This window comes from Eptesicus fuscus, chromosome 8 (assembly GCF_027574615.1).
Source record: "Eptesicus fuscus isolate TK198812 chromosome 8, DD_ASM_mEF_20220401, whole genome shotgun sequence".
Taxonomy (NCBI): Eukaryota; Metazoa; Chordata; class Mammalia; order Chiroptera; family Vespertilionidae; genus Eptesicus; species Eptesicus fuscus.
The window spans coordinates 98517673-98539608 of NC_072480.1; positions in this window are offsets into that span (position 1 = coordinate 98517673).

The window sequence follows — 21936 nt, forward strand, 5'->3', positions numbered from 1 at the left end:
AATGATACATTTGATAAGGGTTAATATCCAAAATTCATCAAGACTTTTCAGCACTAAAATGACAAACAATCCAATTAAAAAGTGGACAAAGGACCTGCATAGACACGTCTCCAAAGAGAAGTGGCCAACTGATATATGAAGAGATAGTCAATGTCCCTAATCATGAGAGAACTGCAAAATTAAAACCACACTGAGATATCACCTCACACCTATCAGAATGGCTATCACAGTAAATCAACAAACAACAAGTGCTGGTGAGGATGTGGAGAAAAGCGAACCCTCATGCACTATTGGTGGGAATGCAGACTGGTGGAGCCACTGTGGAAAGTAGTATGGGGTTACCTCAAAAAATTAAAAATGGAACTGCCTTATGACCCAGCCATTCCACTTCTGGAATATATCTGAAGATACCTGAAACACAAATTTGAAAGAATATATGCATCCCTGTGTTCATTGAGATGTTATTTACAATAGCCATGATTTGGAAGCTGCCCAAGTGCCCATCAGTTTGTGAGTGAATAAAAAAGTTGTGGTAGATTTACATAATGGAATACTACTTGGCTGTAAAAAATAATAAAATATTACCCTTTGTGACAACATGGATGGACCTGAAGAGTTTTATGCTACCTGATATAAGTCAGTTAGAGAAAAAAAGTACCATATGCTTTCACTTGTATGTGGAATCTAATGATAAAAATAAGCTAACAAACAAAATAGAAATAGACACACACATACAGAAAGCAGACTGACAGCTGTCAGAAAGGAGCAGAGTTGCAGGGCTGGGTGAAAAGGGTGACGGGATTAAGCCAAAACAAACAAAAAACAAACCTCATAGACACAGACAACAGTATGGTGATTACCACAGGGGAAGGTGGGTGGAGGAAGGTAAAGGGGGGATAAATGGTGATGGAAAGAGACTTGACTTGGGGTGGTGAACACACAATATAATATACAGATGATCTATTATAGACTTGCACACCTGAAGCCTATATAATTTGCTTAACCAATGCTACCCAATTAATTCAATAAAAAATTAAAAGTAAAATTAGCTGGTCCAATCTGAGGCATTCGTCCTCAATAGCTTGTTTCCCTGCTCCTCTGTCACAGTTCCTCTCCGCTGGAATTCCAGAGCAATCAGCGCCATGGGGACCTGTTCCCCAGAGACCTTTCCTAGCACACTGTGTCAATTAGCACAAAAGCAATTTTGGCCCCCCTCCAACACACCACACTACCATCTGGTCTCCCTGGAACCTCATGGAGAGAGGCAGATTTCAATTTGTCAAAACAATGCAAATTCCCAAATTATTTTCAAATTATGCATGTTTACTTTAATGTTGTGCCCATTCATCTCTTAAAATTCCTTTAAATTGATTCTCCACTGTTCACACGCTCCCTCTCCTCCTCCCCTCTCAATTTCAAGAAGAAATTAGGATCTTTTTAGGCTAAGATTTAACTCAAAAGAAGTGAGTATGTAAAATCTACATAGCTTACTAACCAAGGGCAGTAACGGATTACTAGATGTGATCACGCCCTACCAGCCTGGGTTCCAGTTGCCCAGTGATTAATTTGGGAGCGTAATTTTTAGGCAGCAAAACATCTGATATTATTTGAGAGGCATTAAGAAGACTCCTTCATCAAAGAAAAATGTTCCAAGTATCACCGTGTGTCACCCTTTTCCCTTAAGGCTTTCAAAATTCCTGATCGAATATACGCACTTCATTTGAAAGTACTAATAAATTAAGTCATTTTTCATGCATTATAGTGGATTGATTTGGCAGATTAGTTTGGCTGTTACCTTGAAAAGTTTGGGTGTGAGGATGAAAGGAATGATCTAGAATGGTGCTTACAATTTTAGACCTTCAGTTCCTTAGACACACGAGCCACATTTCGAGTGTTCCGCATCCCTGCGTGGGTAGGGACTACGGGTTGGACAGCACAGGGAGAACACCTCTGTCACAGAAGACAGCTCCCTTGGACACCCCTGAGACTCAACAACATGGCATGTTCCAGGTGAAGGGCATGTACACACAGAAATATTCTGGGTATAAAAGATGGGGAATGGCCCCAGAGCAGGCAGGACAAGTCTAAGAGAGTCAGTGGGACTCTTCCTCCTTTGGCTGAGAACGGGCCCTTTGCATCACCCTGAAGCACAAATGAGAACATCTTTTATTTCTTGGTGGCATGGAGTTGGACAGATTTAGTTCATTTTACTCATGCTTTGGCTCACTGGTACCCAATGTTGGAATCAATTATCCTTGCACGATTTTTCGCCAAGTGCTCCAAGTGGGGCTGTTCTGCCCCTGGCTCTGGGGAATGACCCTGGGAGGGCAGACTAGAGTGTGACAACCCCCTAGCCATAGTAATAAGTAAAAATTGTTCCACCCGGCCAGTGTGGCTCAGTGGCTAAGCATTGACCTATAAACCAGGAGGTCATGGTTCTGTTAGAGTTCCAGTCAGGGCACATGCCTGGGTTGTGGGCTTGATCCCCAGTAGGGGAAGTATAGGAGGCAGCCGATCAATGATTCTCTCTCAACATTGGTGTCTCTATCTCTCTCTTCCTCTCCCTTCCTCTCTGGAATCAATAAAATATATATTTTTTAAAATTGTCCTGCCCCATGAAGCTTAGCCAATCAGGTCGCATTAGAGGACCTGTGGCTAGGAAGGAGATGCGCTTCCCGTCCTGCTGGACTAGCTGAGAAAAAGACACATCAGACTAGCAACCATCTTACTGCAGAAAAGCAGGTCTGCCTGTGATGGATGGCTACAAGGAGGACAGCAGAGCCAGTGAGGCTAGGTTCTGGGGACTGCCTGCCAGCACTGGATTCATTATGCTCAGAGACAGGTTTATCGGATTAATACAACTCTCTCCATTTCCAAGTGGTCCACAGTCTTCTCTCTCGTCAGTGAGTATATGTACACATACATAGACAAGCACATGCTATGTAATAGATATAAAAGTTGTATAGAGTAAAGAGTATTCCCAGCAGAGAAAAGAACACCAGCAAAGGTCCTGGGGCAGGAAAGTGTCTGAGAAATTGAAGGAACAAAAGAAGGCAGCGTAGATGGAGAGTCGAGAGCTAGGTTGGTTGAAGTGGCCCAGCGACAAGCACAGACATGGCATGGAGTTTGGGGTTTATTTCACAAGCAGTGAGAAAACATTAGATGGCCCTATTAAGAAGGGTGACATCTCTTTGGCTGCTCTCAGAGATTGGAGAGAGACAAGACTGGAAACATAGTGTCAAAATAGGAAACTCAGGTGGGAGGCTGGTGGATTGGACCAGGAAGATAGCAGGAGGATGGAGAAAACCAGATGGATGTAGGAAGTGATTTGAGGGTAGAATCAAAAAGACCTGAAATCAAGGTTTTTTGGCTGGAGCACCTGGGTGGGTGGTGATAGCATTTACAAGATGAGAGCCTGAGGAAGGAAGGGAAAAGGGACTCACAGCAGTACCCCCCAAGTCATTTGATGAAAATGATTAACATGGACTGTCCAAATTAAATTCAAATTTACAAATGAATTCTACACTGTCAGAATTGGAAATTGCCCTAAGGAAACATTGAGTCAAAAATTCAACTTATGCTTAAATCCCATAGGCCCAGTACTATCAGAAGATTTTAACTGCTAACTTGTTTTTGGACAATTAGGGTACCACTTATTAAATTATAATAATGTTCCAAAAATATCCTTTCGAATGTGAAAGTTTGATTCTATTCTAATACTTTTCTAGAACTCTTGCTTCATACTCCTTCACTTATGCTTAAGATGAATAGGTTTTCTAATAATTATCTTCTATTGCATTGTTTTACTTGTTTTCTTCTTTATTTAGTCATGTCATTGCTTTGCTTACCAAATGACCAAGTGGATCCATAGTCAAATGATCCCTGGCCACATGGTGAATCTAAGTTTACACAACAGCCAACACTTACTAGATATTTTGTACAATCACATGTAGTAAATCAACCTCCACAATAGTAATATGAGTTTGTCTTATTGCTCCATTTTACAGATTCAAAACTTAAGTGCAGAGAGGTGACGTAACTCCCCAAGACCACAGATTGCTGAAATTTGACTCGTGGCATTTGTATCCAGAAGCCAGAGTCTGATTCTGTGCTACCCCCAAGGTCATGTGACCGGAATCTTGATTAAAACGCAGAGCAATGAAATAGCATACACAAAGCACCTTTATTTTCTACTTGGAAAAAAGCTACTATGATGGCAGAACTTCAAACCTCATGATAAAAGCATAATGTGCCATATATTTTAATACATGGATTTAGAAGGTCTTAGGGAAAATTTCCTTTTCACAATATTGGCCGGGGCCGGGGCAGGGGAGCAAGGTGTGCTGTCATTTCATTTCATGTTCAGCATGAGGGGTGGGATGGTGAGGGAGGGTGGCACCGGTCAGGGCAGCCACACACTGCTTGGCACTCAGGATCAGGCACTGTGTGTGGTCTCCAGGGGCTCCGTGGGGTTCTTCGGGGAACCCCCCGGGGGCTCAAAGCAGGGGAAAGTGCTTCTCAAGTGAGAGGTAGGGAGTACTGAAGTACCCTTTTAAGGCACAGTAGGGAGAAAATTTATATTTTGAAGGATATCCTAATGCCTCCTTTTTTTTTCTCTCTCTATATAGTGAAATTTCTGATGAAGTGCCTTTTTTTCCCTTATTTTGAATGCTATTTAGTAGAGGACTCACTGTATTCAATGAGAGATCATTCAACTATTAAGGAGAACTTCCCTTCTATTAATAAAGACTTCTACTTTATTGCATCCCTGATAGATCCAGGCAACTCCAAGCTCCAACGACAATAGCTATCTCTTCAGGCAAGCTGAAGTCATCATTATTCCTCAGCTTCTTTCATGCAGTTTATTGATGATGGCAGATTCTCTCCTGAAGCTGGTAACGAAAGCATCTTTTCTCTATGGTTTTATTTCCAATGGGCTTTAACATTTTTGAAGACAGGGATTATATCTTTATTCAGTTTCTACAGTTCCTTGCATGTGGTAGGTGATAGTTGGAAGGGAAGAAGCACTTTAATATTTCATTATTTCTATGGTATTTCCTATAATTTTTACTGAAACTTTAGAGGAAACATTTAGGGTATAATTTCCCATGCCCCCTGCATCTGTGTTTTCTTTTCTTTTTAATCTTCATTGTTGAAAGTATTACATATGTCCCCCTTTTTCTCCTATTGACCTCTTCCAGCCTGCCCTGTCCCCCACCCAAGGCCTTCACCACCCTACTGCCTGTGTCCATGGGTTATGCATATCTGCATACATGTTCATTGGTTGATCTCTTCCCACCCATTCACCCTGCCCAGCCTTCCCTGTGAGGTTCAACAGTCTTTCGATGCTTCTATGTCTCTGAATCTATTTTTGTTCATCAGTTTATTATATTAGATTCCACATTTGAGTGAGATCATGTGATACTTACCTTTCTCTGACTGGCTTATTTCGCTTAGCTTGATGCTCTCCAGGGCCATCCATCCTGTTACAAGTGGTAAGAGTGGATATACAGAAGGCCAAGAGGCATATGAAAAAATGCTCCAAGTCTCTAATCATCCAAGAGATGCAAATCAAAACAACAATGAGGTGCCACCTCACTCCTGTCAGAATGGCTACCGTCAGTAAATCAACAAACTACAAGTGTGGGCAAGGCTGTGGAGAAAAGGGAACCCTCGTGCACTGCTGGTGGGACTGCAGACTGGTGCAGCCCCTATGCTTTTCTTCTTGAACGGACTATTGCTCAGGATCATGGGGCTCTGGAATGTGACATTGGTATTGTTATCTGTCTTCTCTTAGGAGAATTCTGATTTCTCTGTTTGTAGCAAACAAGTCATAACTGAAACTATCAATAATAACAATATTAAACATTTAAATGATACTTTAAGGGTCACAATTGTCTTTCACAACCAATCACTTCACTTCCATAGACCCGCCACTCTCCCCCAACAATGCAATTATTGATGTATTAGCTTCTTCCATTGGGGTTTGCTGTTCTCAAGTATTACACCATGATACATGCAAGATCAGCTGATTATCTCAACTGGAAATTCAAAAAGTTTGACTGCTTCATATACAGTCAGTAAATGACTATTGCTATAATTTCAACCACTATGGCATTTTGTCATTAAGAGCCTCTTCATTTCCTGGGAGCTTCATGTTGAGTCATCCAGATAGCCGGCTTATGTCCCTAATAAACGCCTGGAGTGGAGCAGGAAATAGCCATTTCAGCAGGTGGCCCCACACATATTTGCAGTTTCTGATCCTCCTTTAGGCAACACAGTTGAAGGCTGCATGATGAATGAGCAACCGCTGATTGGTCCTATTGTGCGTTTGCGATTCTTCTTTTTTTTATTTCTAACTTTAGGACGCAGAAGATGCTGATGGTGATCTAAAGCAGATTATGTGGCACATGCACTAATCTGAAATATAACAATGACGTGTGGTCAGATGTTTTTCTCTTCAGGATGTATTGGGCTGATGACAAGCTCTTATGGCGGTGTCCATGTGTCAAAAGGGAGCTAGAGATGTTGAAATTTAGTCCTTAAGAACTGAAACTCCAAATTTTAGAAGTACCATACAAGGAACAACTAGTCCAATTCTGCCACCTCTTACTCCACTCCACCTTGTTTTTTTCCTTTTATAAACCGAGAGAAACAGTTCTTAAGAGTAGATGACTTGCCCTGAATTATACAAGATTTTTTTTGACAGATATTAAGGTTATTTCAATTGCTGATGATGTAGAATTTTTATTTCAAGGTTATACTTAATATAAAACTTGTCACTAATGACTAAATAAAATCTTGGCAAAATCTTGTACAAGTGTCGATTTGCAATACCTAATACTAACCATAATAATAATAATTTAAAAACTCTTCAAAAACAATCACATTAGTAGGACTCAGGAAAATGCAAACCAGGGCAACAATAAAATTCCCTTTACCTCCATTTTATTGGCAAAAGTATTCAATGGCAAAACACTGGTTAATGAGTGATAGAATCGGAAATAACTGAACCCCTTTATATTGCTGTAGGCATATGAACTAGTGCATCAGTTCTGGAAAACAGTTTAGCTTGTAAAGTGGAACATTTGTATATCTTTCTACCCAGCAATTGCATTTTACATATATTATTTAGTTCCAATTGCTTTTCACTTTATAAAAATGGCATTATGTGAGATTGAATTGTGGCCCCTTAAAAGATATGTCCACTGTGAATTAAAAAAAAAAAAATTCCAAAAAAACCCCACACATGACCTTATTTAGAAAAAGGGCCTTATTGGATATAATTAAGTTAAGACTCTTAAGATGAGATCATCTTGGATTAGGGCCGGCCCAAAGTTCAAAGACAAGTGTCCTTAGAAGAGAAGTCACATAGAGACGTAAAGACAAGGCAGAAATTGGAATGATATGTCTACAAGCCCCAAAATGCCAAGAATTATGGATTGAATTATGTGTCCTCCAAATTTATGTCGTCAAGTCCTAACCTCCCAGTGCAACAGAATAGGAGTTCATTTGGAGAAAGAGCCTTTAAAGATGTAATTAAGTTAAAATGAGGCCTTCTTGGGAGTGAGGGGGGAGGGCATAGTGCAATCTGACTGGTTGGTGTCCTTGTAAGAAAAGGAGATTGGGACATGCCCAGAGCACCAGGGGACAGCATGCACTGAGGGGCAGCCCTGGGAAGAGGCAGCAAGAGGGTGATACCTGCAAGTGAAGGTGAGAGTTGTCAGAAGAACCCAACCCTGCTGGCTCCTTGAACTTGACCTTCCAGACTCCAGAACTGTGAGAAATACATTTCTGTTGTTTAAGGCCCCCAGTCGATGATAGCTTCTTAGGTCAGCCTGAGCTGCTAGAACCACAGAAGCCAGGAAAGATGTGTGAAAGGAAATCCCCTTACCCCTCCAGAGGGCGGGTGGTCCTGCCAGCATTTGCATTCCAGACTCTGGCCTCCAGAACTGAGAGAGAATAGATTTCTCTTGTTTCCAGTCACCAGCCCTAGGGAAAGGAATTCCTGCACACGGGCACTCACAGTCCTATTTGTACACAAGGCAAGGGAGACCCCCCTGATTGATCCCACTCTTTGGAGGACCCTACGTATCACAAACATGGAAATACAAAGACTTTTTAAAAACATGTTTGGTAATATAAGACATTTTCTTGAAAAATTGGTAATGGAGTTGATGAGAATTAAAGGTGAGGGCTCCACCGGCCCATTAGGATCATGTCCGAGAGTGGGAGTAGGAGTGGGAGTGTGTATGTGGAGGCCATGGGTGGATCGCAGCTAAGCCCTGGGAGACCAGAGAAAGGATGGCTATCCCCCAATTACCCAGCGCCAGGGTCCAGGCAGATCAGGCTCCCCAGACAACAACACACTGCCTCCCTTCTGATTGGATGGTAGAGTTTTGGGAGGGGCTTAGGAAATCTCAGGTGAGAAAAGCCAAGGGACTCACCTTACATTGCTGTCTAGGAAGCTTCACTTTGTCCCAAATGAGTGCAGGTGTGGTCTGTCACCTCCCTGGCATTCTAGCCCAGGTTCAGCTTCCGTTTACTCTGCCCCTCAGATCATGAAGGCATGGGGGCTTAGGACACGGCATAGTTCCTTTACTCTGTAAAGGGGATGCATTCCTGAGGGACAGCCTTGGGGGTCCTTGGGTAGGGATCGTGTGTGTAGCTGAATTTATAACCTTCAATGTTTTGAGATATGGTGTGCAAGCTTCCATTTGTAGCGGTACTTTGGAACCCTCAAATGCTAGAGGCAGGCTTGTGTAAATAAGAATATTCATAACAGCTTTTACTGTAATAGCAACACTAATCCAAAAGCCCATAGTAGAAGAATGGATGAGTTCACTGAGGGTATATTTACATAACAGAATATTACACAGCAGTCAAAATGATCGAATGGTAGCAACAAGGAACAATGTGAATTAATCGTTGCAATAAAATATTCGGTGAAAAAAACAGTAAGTCCCGGAGGATTATGTACAGCATAGCTCTGCAATACAGTTAAAAACAATCAGAACTAAAAATATATAATTTTAATGACACACTTATCCAGATTAGAAGAAAGAGCATGATAGACACAAGATTCAAGTGAGGGGTTCTTTCTCTGGTCCCGGGGATAGAGGGTTCAGGATGCGGAAGGAACTTGTGGTAGAAATAAGTTACTTTGAATGGGCCAGATCTGGAGGTGGGAGGTGTGTTGATGAGGGTTAATTTATCTTTGTTATAAATAAGTAAATAGATGAATAGATGATGAGAGAATATTGTAGATGGATAAATGACGGGGAGGTATCATGAAGCAAGGGCTTTCTAATTCTGTGCACATATGGTCAAAGAATCATAGTAAAAAGAGCCATCACCTTTTCTCACAAGATGTGCTTCACTCACAGATCGGATGCTGTTTTTATGCAGGTATTATTTCCTTTGCCTTACAAGGACACTTGCTCAAACAAGGATACACTTGTCCAGTCGGGGTGCCTTGAGATAATGAATACTGGGGTCAAAAATGGGGAGCTGCCGTAGTTACCTCGTGCTGGGCCCAATTATGTATCAAGCAACCGATATTCTCGTTCATGTACACAAACCTAGCTGCGTAGGAAACAGGAATAATTCGACGGCAGGAGAATGTGTGCAAATTATTTGACCATTCCTGGGTTGCGCCTCCGCACCACTCTAATGGCCTAATAATGTGCCTGTGACAAAGGACTGGGTCACGCAGTTGGTTGGGGCCCCTGAACAGGTTTCTCTGCTTGCCCTCCTTCACCACCCAGGTGACAGTGTCCTGCTGTCGCTTTTGTCCTGTTTTTGAATGTGACACTTATCATTATAGTATGAGTCGCTGGAACCTCCTCTCTCTGTGCTGAAGCTCTGGCATTTGTTCACAGGGAAGGGAGCAAGGATCCCCTTGTCCAGTCGGGGTGCCTTGAGATAATGAGGTCTTTGAAAAAGACGTCTCTGCCCAATGTGATTCCTTCCTCCCCTCCTAACTTGGTAGGAACATTCTACCTGTGTGCTTGTTAACATTTGGGGATAAGTAGATATTTTTGCCTCTGCCTGGATGTTTTCACCACCTTACACCTTGTCCGTTTCAACCATGATCGCTGAGAGCACAGAACTGAATGAAAACTTCAGGTGGTTCAGTTGTCCGTTGGTTACTTAAGTGTATCTTAAAAAGGGCAATGCCTGCAAAGGAAGACAGAAAATTCTGCGCCCCAGGTATAATGAGATTACTGTATATACATTTGGAAAACCTGCATAGTTAAAAACAGTCCTGTAATCTCTTCGTTTCATAATACTTGAAAAATGGCAAATTGTTCCTTGAAATAATAAACAAACCATTGCTCTCTTTATATGCATTCTGAACAGAATTTCATGGCTATGTGATTACAAAATAAAATTTCCTCCCTTTGGTGGCCATCTTATATATCTTCTCATGCTTCTTTTTTAAAAACTTTATTTAATGATTCTAGAGACAGAACAAGGCAGAGAGAGGGAGAGAGAAAGAGAGGGAGAGGAATAGAGAGAGAAAGAGAGAGAGAGAGAAACATTGATTTGTTGTTTCACTTATTACACATTCATTGGTTGATTCTGGTATGTGCTCTGACCAGGAATCGAACCCGCAATGTTGGCAGATTGGGATGAGGCTCTAAACAACTGAGCTACCTGGCCTGGGCTATCCTTCTTTAATAATAAAATCAAGATATGTTAAATATTTGGCATTTTGGTAATGGACTACTGTAACTTAGACAATACCTAAAATATTTTGCCTAAATTTCACCTATTAACTTTTGTCAAAATATTTTTTCATTGTGTCCTATAAAATGATCAAAAATTTATCCTTTTAAAAACATTCTTCATAAAAACATCTAGTGAGGATTAATGTCAGCATTTTTTTCATATATTTTATTGATTTTTTACAGGGAGAAAGAGAGAGGGATATGGAGTTAGAAACATTGATGAGAGTTTTGATCAGCTGCCTCCTGCACACCTCCTACTGGGGATGTGCCCACAACCAAGGTACATGCACTTGACTGGAATCGAACCTGGGACCTTTCAGTCCGCAGGCCGACGCTCTATCCACTGAGCCAAACCAGTTAGGGCAATGTCAGTATTTTTCCGTTTAGTGGTAGAGGGACAGACTCTGTTAAGACCTTAGCTGAATATTTCGGTGGTCCCCACTCTTTTCGGTGTCTGCCCAAAGCCTGCACAGAAGAGCCCTCGCTGGGCACAGCTGACAGGAAGGTATCAACGTCACCCTTTGGGCCTGATTGCTGGAGACTACCAGCATCATTCAGAAGGTGATACGCATTAGAAACAGGCTGGTAAACATAGAACCTTCCAGAACAGCTCTCTGCCTGGCATTGGAAAAGCACAGGGATTTCCCTGGAACCTCCTACGGCAACACTGGAGCTGAATTATTGATGAATGGAATCATTCAAAGCTGAGAAACGTTTTGGACTCCTGTGTGTTAATCAGAACTGCAGCTTTAGCTCTTCCCACTGGGTCCCCACACCGCAGGAGCGCTGATTTATCGAGGGGATGGATGGAGAGCGCGTTTACAATGCTCTTTCTCCAGGCAGACTCAGTGGCATATCAATTAGGCGATACTCGGCACACTAAAATATTTTATCGACAACTGTTAAGGAATATTTAAATAGGATTAAAATATAGCCCCAGATATGCTAATACTTTAAACATAGAAAAAGAAAAATGTTCCCTCAACAGGCAAAAATTTAATCAAAGATAATATAGAGATATGTTAGCAGATAAAAGACAAAGAGGAACATACAAAAAGAAGCACGCGTCATGCTCTACGCCTAAGGTAGAAGCCCAGAGCCGTCGCTGCTCTTGAGATTGCAGCAGTATCCTTCCTGCTCAGGCCCTGTTCACATGCAGGTTAGGAAAAGCTAGCATGGATATATTAGATCTGCGGTTAAGTGACTTCAATCACTAAGCAGTAAGGGTGGATCTAATTTTTACTTAAATAAATGGATGCTTATTGTTTGTTTAGGAATTTGCCATTCTTTAGCGGAAAGACCAATATGGGTTTAGTCTAGGCATGTTACCCATGTCATACTATTTAATCAAAAGTCTCATAGGACATTGTTACTTGACATAGATCGTATCCAACAGCAACGTTAGACACTTGAACCAAAAGTTCCCCTGCATCCTTATCGATGGGAATATCAGCCAGATGCCCGAGTCAGGAACACGCTCTTCACCGTCAGACTGTCCTGAGAAGGGCTCCCTTTCCTCCAAAACAAACAGAATGCCTGCCTGTGGCTCAGTCAGCGGCTTTGAATGTGTCCTCTGGGGTGCAACTTGTATAGTATTTAAAGGTTAGGCTTCTGTGAACAGGTAAATTCAAGTTTGAGTAAGTCCCAGCCTCCTCAAACTTATTCTCCTTAAGAAAGAAGGGAGAAGGGAAGGAAGGCAGGACATAGGAAGGAAGGAAGGAAGGAAGGAAGGAAGGAAGGAAGGAAGGAAGGAAGGAAGGAAGGAAGGAAGGAAAGGTTTTGAGCCCCATGTTCTATTGTATTTGAGAAGGTGAAAATATAAGGTCTTCTTGAACTTTGTTAGTTCTCTCTCTCTCTCTCTCTGTCTCTCTCTCTCTCTGTGTGTGTGTGTGTGTAAGACATATAATAAGTGGTGCATATTGAAAACGTACGCTCTGGTGAATTTGGGCATATGAGCACACCCATACAAGCATCACTACAATGAAGACAGTGAACACATCTACCACCCCTAACATTTTTGTGTGACCTTCGTACTTCTTCCTTTCCACCTTTCTCAGAGCCCTCTTCCCAGGCAATCCCCAATATGTTTCCCATCACTTTACATTAGCTTACCTTTCCCAGCCCTTCATATCAATGGAATCAAACGACAGTACTCCTCTTATGGTTTTTTGTTTCACTTAGCATAATTATTTTGAGATTCCTCCATATTGTTGTATGGATCCATAGGTCATTGCTTTTTATTGCTGGGTAATATGCTATAGTTTATACTAGAGGCCTGGTGCACAAAATTCGTGCATGGGGGGGCAGTCCTTCAGCCCTGGCTCCTAACCGCTTGCCTGCCACCCTGCTTGATTGCCCCTAACCACTCTGCTTGCCTGCCTCAACACCTCTAACCACTCGCCTGCCTGCCTGATCACCCCTAATTGCCTCTGCCTGCCTGCCTGATTGCCCCTCATATTATACTTTTATTATTATAGATTATTATAGATAGTTGCCTTGCTCCAAGTTGTAAGGCTTATCATAGAGATAGCAAAGTTTTAATTTTTACTCTTGATTATGGCAATTAACTAACACAGATGGCCACCAAAAAGGTGACTTACCAAAGGGTGTATAGCAAATAGTGCTGTTAATTCCTCTTCCATGAAAACATGCATGTCGTGCATTGTATCTGCCTGTGTACATGAAAGAGTGAAGTTTCTATCTTTGCAATCATATGAGCGAGTTGCGTGAGACTCCATCCCAGTCTGGTTTGGTGCTCACAAAATAATAGAGCTTTTTTTTTTTTTTTTTGCTCCATTGGTGGAGATTTCCTAGATGTTGCAGGATATCTTCCTTTTAATTTTTCCTTGACACTCTGACTTCACTTATGTCTCTCACCTTTGCTTTCCCTCCATCCCCCACCCGCAACAGTAACTTGCTCCAGGCTCATGCATCCACCACCAGAACTACGATCCCCAGCATTCTTGGTGCTCCCTGCGCTGGGCTTCCGCTTCTGGTCCAGGAGCCGCAGAAACCCAGAAACCGAAAGAAATGGGGACTCCAGCCACCTCCCCACTGCCCCACGGGGCTGACAGGACCAGGGACTCTAGGGACAGAGCTGACAGGACTGGGGACTCCAGTGGGGCTGAGGGGACTGGGCTCCACCATCTTTGTGATGGAGTGGTGGTTAATTTGCATATTACCCTTTTATTAGATAGGATATACACCACGATCTGTTTATCCATTCATTTATTGATGGATATTTGAGTTGTTTCTAGTTGTCACTACTATGAATAAAGCTTCTCTGAATTTTGGCATAGTCGTTTTTGAAGGGACACCTGCCTTTATTTTTCTGGAGTCGAGTGGCTGGGTTATAGTGTAGGTCATTTTTAAGTTTTCACTAAACTGCCAAACTGTTTCACAGAGTGCACATACCATTTTACATTCCCATTATCCTTGTATGAGAGATCCAGTTATTTCACATGCTCACCAACACTTGGTATGGTGAGTTTTTTTTTTAATTTTGTATAGTTTAATGCATAGAACAATTATAGTTTTGGCCTTTGGTTTTACATTTTGATTAGTAAGAACCTTGTTACATACACTATATTGAGGCTTTGGTATTCCAACATGTTTGCCAATGCAGATTAATCAAAGGTGCATAAGATTCATTGTTTTCCCTGACATTACACCATATAATCCAGGCTTGATATAAACCAAAGAGCAACATCATCATAAATAATAAGGGTAGATTGCCCTAGCCAGTTTGGCTCAGGGGATAGAGCGTTGGCCTGCGGACTTAACGGTCCCAGGTTTGATTCCAGTCAAGGGCACATGCCGGGTTGTGGGCTTGATCCCCAGTAGGGGGCATGCAGGAGGTAGCCAATCAATGATTCTCTCTTATCATCGATGTTTTTATCTCTCCCTCTCCCATCCTCTCTGAAATCAATAAAAATATATTTTTAATAATAATAATAATAATAAGGGTAGATTTTTTCTATCAAAATATATTAGCTAACAGAGCATGGTAACCACATGCATATCATATGCATCCCTATTCTTCCTTGGAATAAAATAAGTTAATGAAATGGAACAAGGCTAATTTGTACTGTTGATTTGTATTGTTGGTTTCCCCCACATAACTAATCTTCAATGTATGAGAAAGAAAGAAAAGGAAATATTTTCTTGGAAATCCATTTCAATATCTGAAATTCTTCTGTAGGTTCTGTTTAAGAATCCCTGCTATAGACTTTTATGTTGGGAAGGGAACTCTCTATTTTTCTTTCCATTTTTACTGGCTCCCGCCAAAGGAGAAGAAACTGTTAATAGGGTTGGTCAGAGACCAACATTGATTGGACCGCATTTTACTGGTGGAAGCATCCCCGTGTGTAACAGGATAGTGTCCATGCACAGTACAGCCCAGTGATCCTCTTCTACTCCTCTGAGAGAAGCTCCCTGAGGCAGGGGCAGCCTGACCCCAGCACAGACCTGCCATGCATTTGCTCTTCCCAAATGGCCACCTGGGACTGGGTAGATGCCTCAGACAGGAGGCTGTGCTTTCCTGCTGGGAAAGCTGAGAGCTGTAGATGATGGCGCAGGAGGAGGAAGCAGAAGGTTCTGCTCCAGCTGATTGGCTGAAGCTGTATTTTTCTCTGATGTTTTTCCTAGGGAGCCCTGTTGGGAGTGCCAGGCCCTTGCTGAGCTATTCATAAGTTAGCACTCCTTTCCCATTCCAGTTGGCACTATTTTCTTGATCAACAGCCCCACTGGAGAGAGTGATAGAATGAAAGGATTTGGGGATATAGCTCAAAATGGTCTCTTTCAGGTGTACTTCAAAGTTAGAATTATTTTTGATTCAATACATCTTTCTTCATAATATTCTATCAATTTATTCCTTTTTATTTTTCCTTTCATGTCCCCAATCCAGGTCTTTAACCTAGATATTTTGATTGTCACAATTGTTTCAAAACCCTACACATTCCTATAGAGTCTGTCTAATGTACATAGCAATCAATGTTTCCCAACAGAATTTAGATATGGAACAATAATATTAAACATGAAACGTAAAGGATGTAACAATTTCTGCTAGGACTAGCCTTAAAGTAGTTCATAAACCAAAGTCATAAAAATAGTATGGAGTCAGAAAAATTCACAATACAAATATAAAATCCACTTATATAAGGCCACAAAATTAGGATTATGCCCAGTTTTTACCAATATTTACTTAATATTCCCCTACCAAGTTAATTTTGTCCAGTTTCCTTTTCCAAGGCAGAATACCACCAAAAGCACTGAAGACAGACAGTTGCTTCTGTTTTTAAAAAGTTCTAGAGTTGATAATTTCATGAGCTCCTTTGGTAATCTATGGCAGTGTTTAATCACTCTATGCTCAGGATGTCCTTCCTTATGTCTAATACATGATGTCTTAATAATGAAATACACTGAGTGGGATAAGGATAATTTTAACTCTCACAGCTGCTAGAACTAGAGACCTAAACAATTTTTCAATGAGACATATGGTTCAATTATGCTCTATATGGGGTCGACATCTCCATCCCTGACCTCTCACCCTCTTTATAAGTCTATAATTCTTACCCTCCACAGGATATTGTCTCCTGAATATCTGACAGACATTTGGAAATTAAATGAATCATGATAGACTCGTTTTACTTCTTAAAAATGCAATTTCCTTCAATTTGTAGTTCTAGGGTTTACTTTGTCTTCTAAGTTGAGCTTTCTCCCTCTCTTTTCTATGAACACCACAAAACTCAGCAAACTGCTAAGTCTGTTTATTAATTATCCCATTTGTATCACTCAAAAGCAACTCCGTAGTCATGGTTTTAGTTATGGATCTTAGGGACTTCATGCTAGCTGGAATGAATCTCTGCTCTTCCTAACATGGGTGGGGACTCCCTTCTTCCACATAGGACTTGGGGTAGAAAATGACAACATGCTGAACACGGCCATTTTACTTCCTGCCCTCTGTTGTCACCTTTCTTCCAACCAGGATGCTCCAGAGTAGCTCGGTTTAAGTATAAATTCTTATTCTTACATTTCTTTTAGGTGTCAGGGAAGCCTTTAGAAAGGATTTACAGGTGATTAAATGTTAGGGGAGACTGCTTAAGGATTATCCCTTACTAGGGTAGATGAACTTCAAATGCCTTGAATGTCAGGGGAGGGGTTACCTTCCTAGAGGGTTCAGTTCACATTACCACACAGCTCATTCTCTCTGGAGAGTGACCACAGGCAACTCCTCCTTCCCATTGCCTGCAAATGCATGGCCACAGGGTAACTGGCTTGTCTCCTACCATCACTCACTACCCAACACCCCCATCCTGAAGACTATCTTCCCACTCCTCACAATCAACACAATTAGCTCTTCCTTCTGCTTCAACCTGCCCAGAACAGCCGCGTAGCCCTGTCCATCAGTCACTGAGGCAGGCCCCAGAGTGACTCTTCCCAACTTTCCCAGAACATAAGGATTCTAATACATATAAGATGAAGAGGATGAAGAGAAGGCTCTCAGCACTGAGGCCCAGGGCCCAGAATTAAACATGGTGATTGAATTGGGTAAATTGGTAGGGGTCTGTTTCCCCAGCTACAGGGATAAGAAATGGGCATAGGCATATAGAAAGACTTCAGGGCGGAGTGGGGTGGAATTTGATGTTAACTACATTGGCCTAGAAATCTTTTATTAAGTAAAATGGTGTGGTTTGCTGGCTGGGCAGGACGAAAGTTGAACAGAAGACAATAATCAATACAGCCAGAAAGAGGAGAGGAAGATGCAGATAAGGATTTTAAAAAGCTGGTGGGATTTAATTAATGTGTTATTGAGCAACAAACGTTTACTGGTAACATGCCATTCTTATTAAGACCCCTAAGCAATGTCCTTTAGGAAAAAGAATAGTTTCTGTTTCTTCTTGTTTATTTGTTAAGGAAACTCTAGGACTTGGCCTTGGATTTGAACTGAGGCAGCTCCATAGTCACCCTTTTGCTTGACTTACATTATTTAGCATCTTGCCCAACATTTACACCTGACTAGAACTCTCTGGTTCTCCTTTGATATACGTTCCAGGTTAGTCCTCACAACAAGGAAGTGATGGAGATATTTTTACTGTTATTATTCCCCTTTCACAAGCAAGGAAATTGCCATAATCATTGTCAGCGGGAACCTGAGGAATCTGAGGGCTTCCTCCTGTCTCTGAACACATCCCTTTAAATGCTAAAGGGACTTCCACTGTGTCTTGTGATCAGGCTATCGCCACAGGTATTTGGGATTAGGGAAATCTTTCAAAGAGCCATCCAGTTCAGGGATGAAAGATAGACTTGAAACTTTGGTTGGGACATGAGTTCAAGTCTTCCCTGTTGGTCCACCCCAAACAGTTCAAGGCAAAGAAATGATTACTTTTCAGTTTTGTTTTGTTTTTAATAAGTTCTACATCCATGCCCTACATTTTAATGATTAAGGCAAAAGCTGGAAATAAACATTTTCCTGAATTCTAATTCTTGCTGAGTTCCCAACTCCCTGGGAGACCCGGGGATAATCACTTAGCCGCCCTGTGCTTCTGCCAATGCAGAGGTCAAACTGCACCAAAGAAGGAAAACTAAGCCAGGTCCCCTCTAGTGTAAAGTAATAGGAAAAATGTAGACAGAAGAGGCAGGATACATAAAAGAAGGGAAATAAGGGTTTCTAATGGGCCAAGAGTAGTTTATAGAGGTCACACACACAGTTTGCTGACAATAAATACGTGATTAAAAGAATCCTAGGCATTTGATTGCAATGGGTTCATATGCTATTTAGTTTTCTAGAGTTAATGGCGTTTGTTCTGCTTTACATTCTTTCATTCTGTTTAAATAATAATTTTAAAAAGAAAAGAAATGAAAACACAGGACCAAGTGCCCTTTTTGCCTTGCTGGAGGGAGAGGACAATGCTAAATAGTCTCATTTTTTGGTATATCATCACATTTAAAATAGAGTTTTCTCCCTCCATTTAAATTAACCTTCTAGTTGCAGTAGTTCAATGAATTTTCTTATTGGCCTTTTGTGATTCCTCTTCCCCAAATGGCTTGCCTGGTAGATGAATATACAAATGATGTCAAAAGCTTCAGGCTGTGATGTACAAATAAGAGCAGCAATAAGAGAAAATGCAAACTAGAATTAAATTCAGAGCCTGCATTTGTTTTTTTCTGCATACTTAATGTGGCCTACTACTGCCAATAATAAGGATTTAATTTTTAAAATTTGGTTCACCCATGAATCAAATGGAAAGTGCTTTGTGTCTTCTAAAGCAATCATTTTTGTATGGGGAAAGATGTTCATCATAGTGTTTTTTTTTTTTTTAATATATCTGTAAATACTTTTATTTTACTATTCTTTTTTATTTAGAAGTTTCAGGTGTACAGCACAGTAGTTAGACAATCACATACTTTGCAACGTTTCCAGTACTCACTTGGCACCATACCTAGTTACTGCAGTGTTATTGACTATATTCCCTATGCTGTACTTTCATTCCATGACTATTTTGTAGCTACCGATCTGTACCTTTTAATCCCTTCCCCAGTTTCAGCCAGTTCACCAACCCTCCCTCCCTCTGCAGAAACCAATCCCTTCTCTGTTTTCTGTTTCCATGAGTCTGTTTCAATTTTGTTTGTTCATTTATTCCATTCCTTAGATTCCACACATAAGTGAAATCATATGGTGTTTGTCTTTGTCTGACTGACTTATATCGCTTAGCATAATAACCTCTAGGTCCATCCATGCTGTTGCATTTAAAGCAATACATTTTAAACAAATGAAATATACATTTTTTTGACCAACTTATGTGCACTTTTCCTACACACAAGGAAAAGCTGCAAAAGTAGTTGGTGATCAAAACATATATACTGGAGATCCTTGTGTATGTGAGATGCTAGGACCCTTCTCTGCCTTTTCTAGTATGATACTGCTAATCATTCTTTCTACCAGGATTCACCGGATGTGTATTAAAGAGTCAGTGCTATTGCTCCAATGTGCTTGGTGCTGGACACGTAGTGAGAGGCAAAGCAAAGGGCTCCGGGCCTGCACGGAGCGTAGAACACTGGGGATAGAGAACTGAACCAGATAAATCCTTGTAAACACAGAACTGCTCTGGAAGGGGCCATGAGTGGGAAACAAGGGCAAATGCTCTCGAGTCTAGACCAGTGGTCAGCAAACCGCGGCTCACGAGCCACATGCGGCTCGCGAGCCACGGTTTGCCGCTCTGTTGACTGAGTTTGCGGACCACTGCTCTAGACTAAGGGGGCAGCAAATGTTTCCCAAAGGGAATGGATTTTGAGTTGAAAATAAGAACCAAGTCTGTTTCTGAAATCTGTGCTGAATTTATATTATTGGTAGTAGGATAGTATCCGAAGACGCTGGGGTAAGTGGAAAGAATTACAGGGCTTTAGATGTCTGTGTGTTGGAATATTTTGAAAGGGCAGATACTGTCAATGACAAGGCATACTTCAATTTCTGAAACTGGCAGTCAAGATAGTCAAAGTGCAAAACAAAATCATAGGTACGTTACCAAACCTTACTTTCCTCAATATGAATATAATTTAATCTACCTCAGGAAGCCCTTTGAGATTCAGTGAACTCAAAGTACCTAGCACAGTAAGTAGTGTGTTCAGTTTTTTAACCTAAAGTATTGTTTGGAAGGGTGAATTAAAGGCGCAATGAATAGCCCACATGGCTACCCATAACTATAGAGTGATCATCAAATTTACTGTTCAAAGCAATAACAAGTGTTGAAAAGGTTTTGGAAAAAAAGGGAAACCTCCTTCACTGCTGGTGGGAATGTAGACCACTATAGAAAGCAGTCTGGTGATTCCTCAAAAAATTAAAAAAGAGCTACCATATGACCTACCAATCCCTCTCCTTGGTATATAGTTGAAAAACTCAAAATCATGTATTCACAAAGATATGTGCACCCCTATGTTCATTGCAGCATTATTCACAGTGGTCAGGACATGGAAACAACCAAAGTGTCCCACGAGGGAGGACTGGATAAAGAGGATGTGGTGCTTATACACAGTGGGATACTACTTAGCCACTTGGAAGGATGAAATAGCGCCATTTGTAACAACATCGATAGACCTTGGGAACATTGTGCTAAGTGAAATAAGTCAGTCAGAAAAAGCTAAAAACCATATGATTTAACTTACATGTGGGATATAAAACTGAAATCATGAACACAAACAGCAGTGTGGTGCCTGCCAGAGGAAAGGAAGTTGGGGGGGTGGGGGGCAAGGGGGTCATAATATAAAGTGACAGGAGAATATTTGATTTTGGGTGGTGGGCACATGGTGCAATATACAATCTTGTAATATAGAAACCCATACCTGAAACCCATATGTTCATGTGGACCAATGTCACCCCAATCAATTTAATAAATAAATAGTTTTTAAAATGTACTGTTCAGACCAGGACACTTGGAACACTAAAAGTGCCAGGACAAGCGGTGCAAACTGGAAAGTGTGGTCGCCCTAGCTGTACATCACTGCCTAGCAGAGATGCTGCGGAAAAGCAATCAGCAAAAATTCCACTTTGCAACACAGAGTATGGCCAACTCCCTCGAAACCACCCTTCAGAACCGAGTCCGGCAGAACCCTGCCTGGAATATTCTGACATGACCCAACTCTGAGAACATGGATCACTTAATACAGGGTGGGGCAGAAGTAGGTTTACAGTTGTGAGTACATAAAACAGGGTTTGTTCTTGTGTTAATAGTTATTAATTATTGTATTATTTTCCATACTAGAGGCCCGGTGCACGAAATTCATGCACGGGGGGTGTCCCTCAGCCCAGCCTGCACCCTCTCCAATCTGGGACCCCTCGAGGGATGTCTGACCCTCAAGGGATGTCTGACTGCCCATTTACTGGGATCAGGCCTAAATGGGCAGTCAGACATCCCTCTCACAATCCAAGACTGCTGGCTCCCAACCGCTTGCCTGCCTGCCTGCCTGATTGCCCCTAACTGCTTCTGCCTTCCAGCCTGATCACTCCCTAACTATTTCTCTGCCAGCCCGATTGCCTCTAACTGCCCTCCCCTGCTGGCCTGGTCACCCCTAACTGCCCTCCCTTGATGGTCTGGTTGCCTCTAACTGTCCTCCCCTGCAGGCCCAGTCATGCCCAACTGCCCTGCAGGCATGGTCACCCCTAACTTCCCTCCCTTGCCTGCCTGGTGGCACCCAGCTGCCCTCCCCT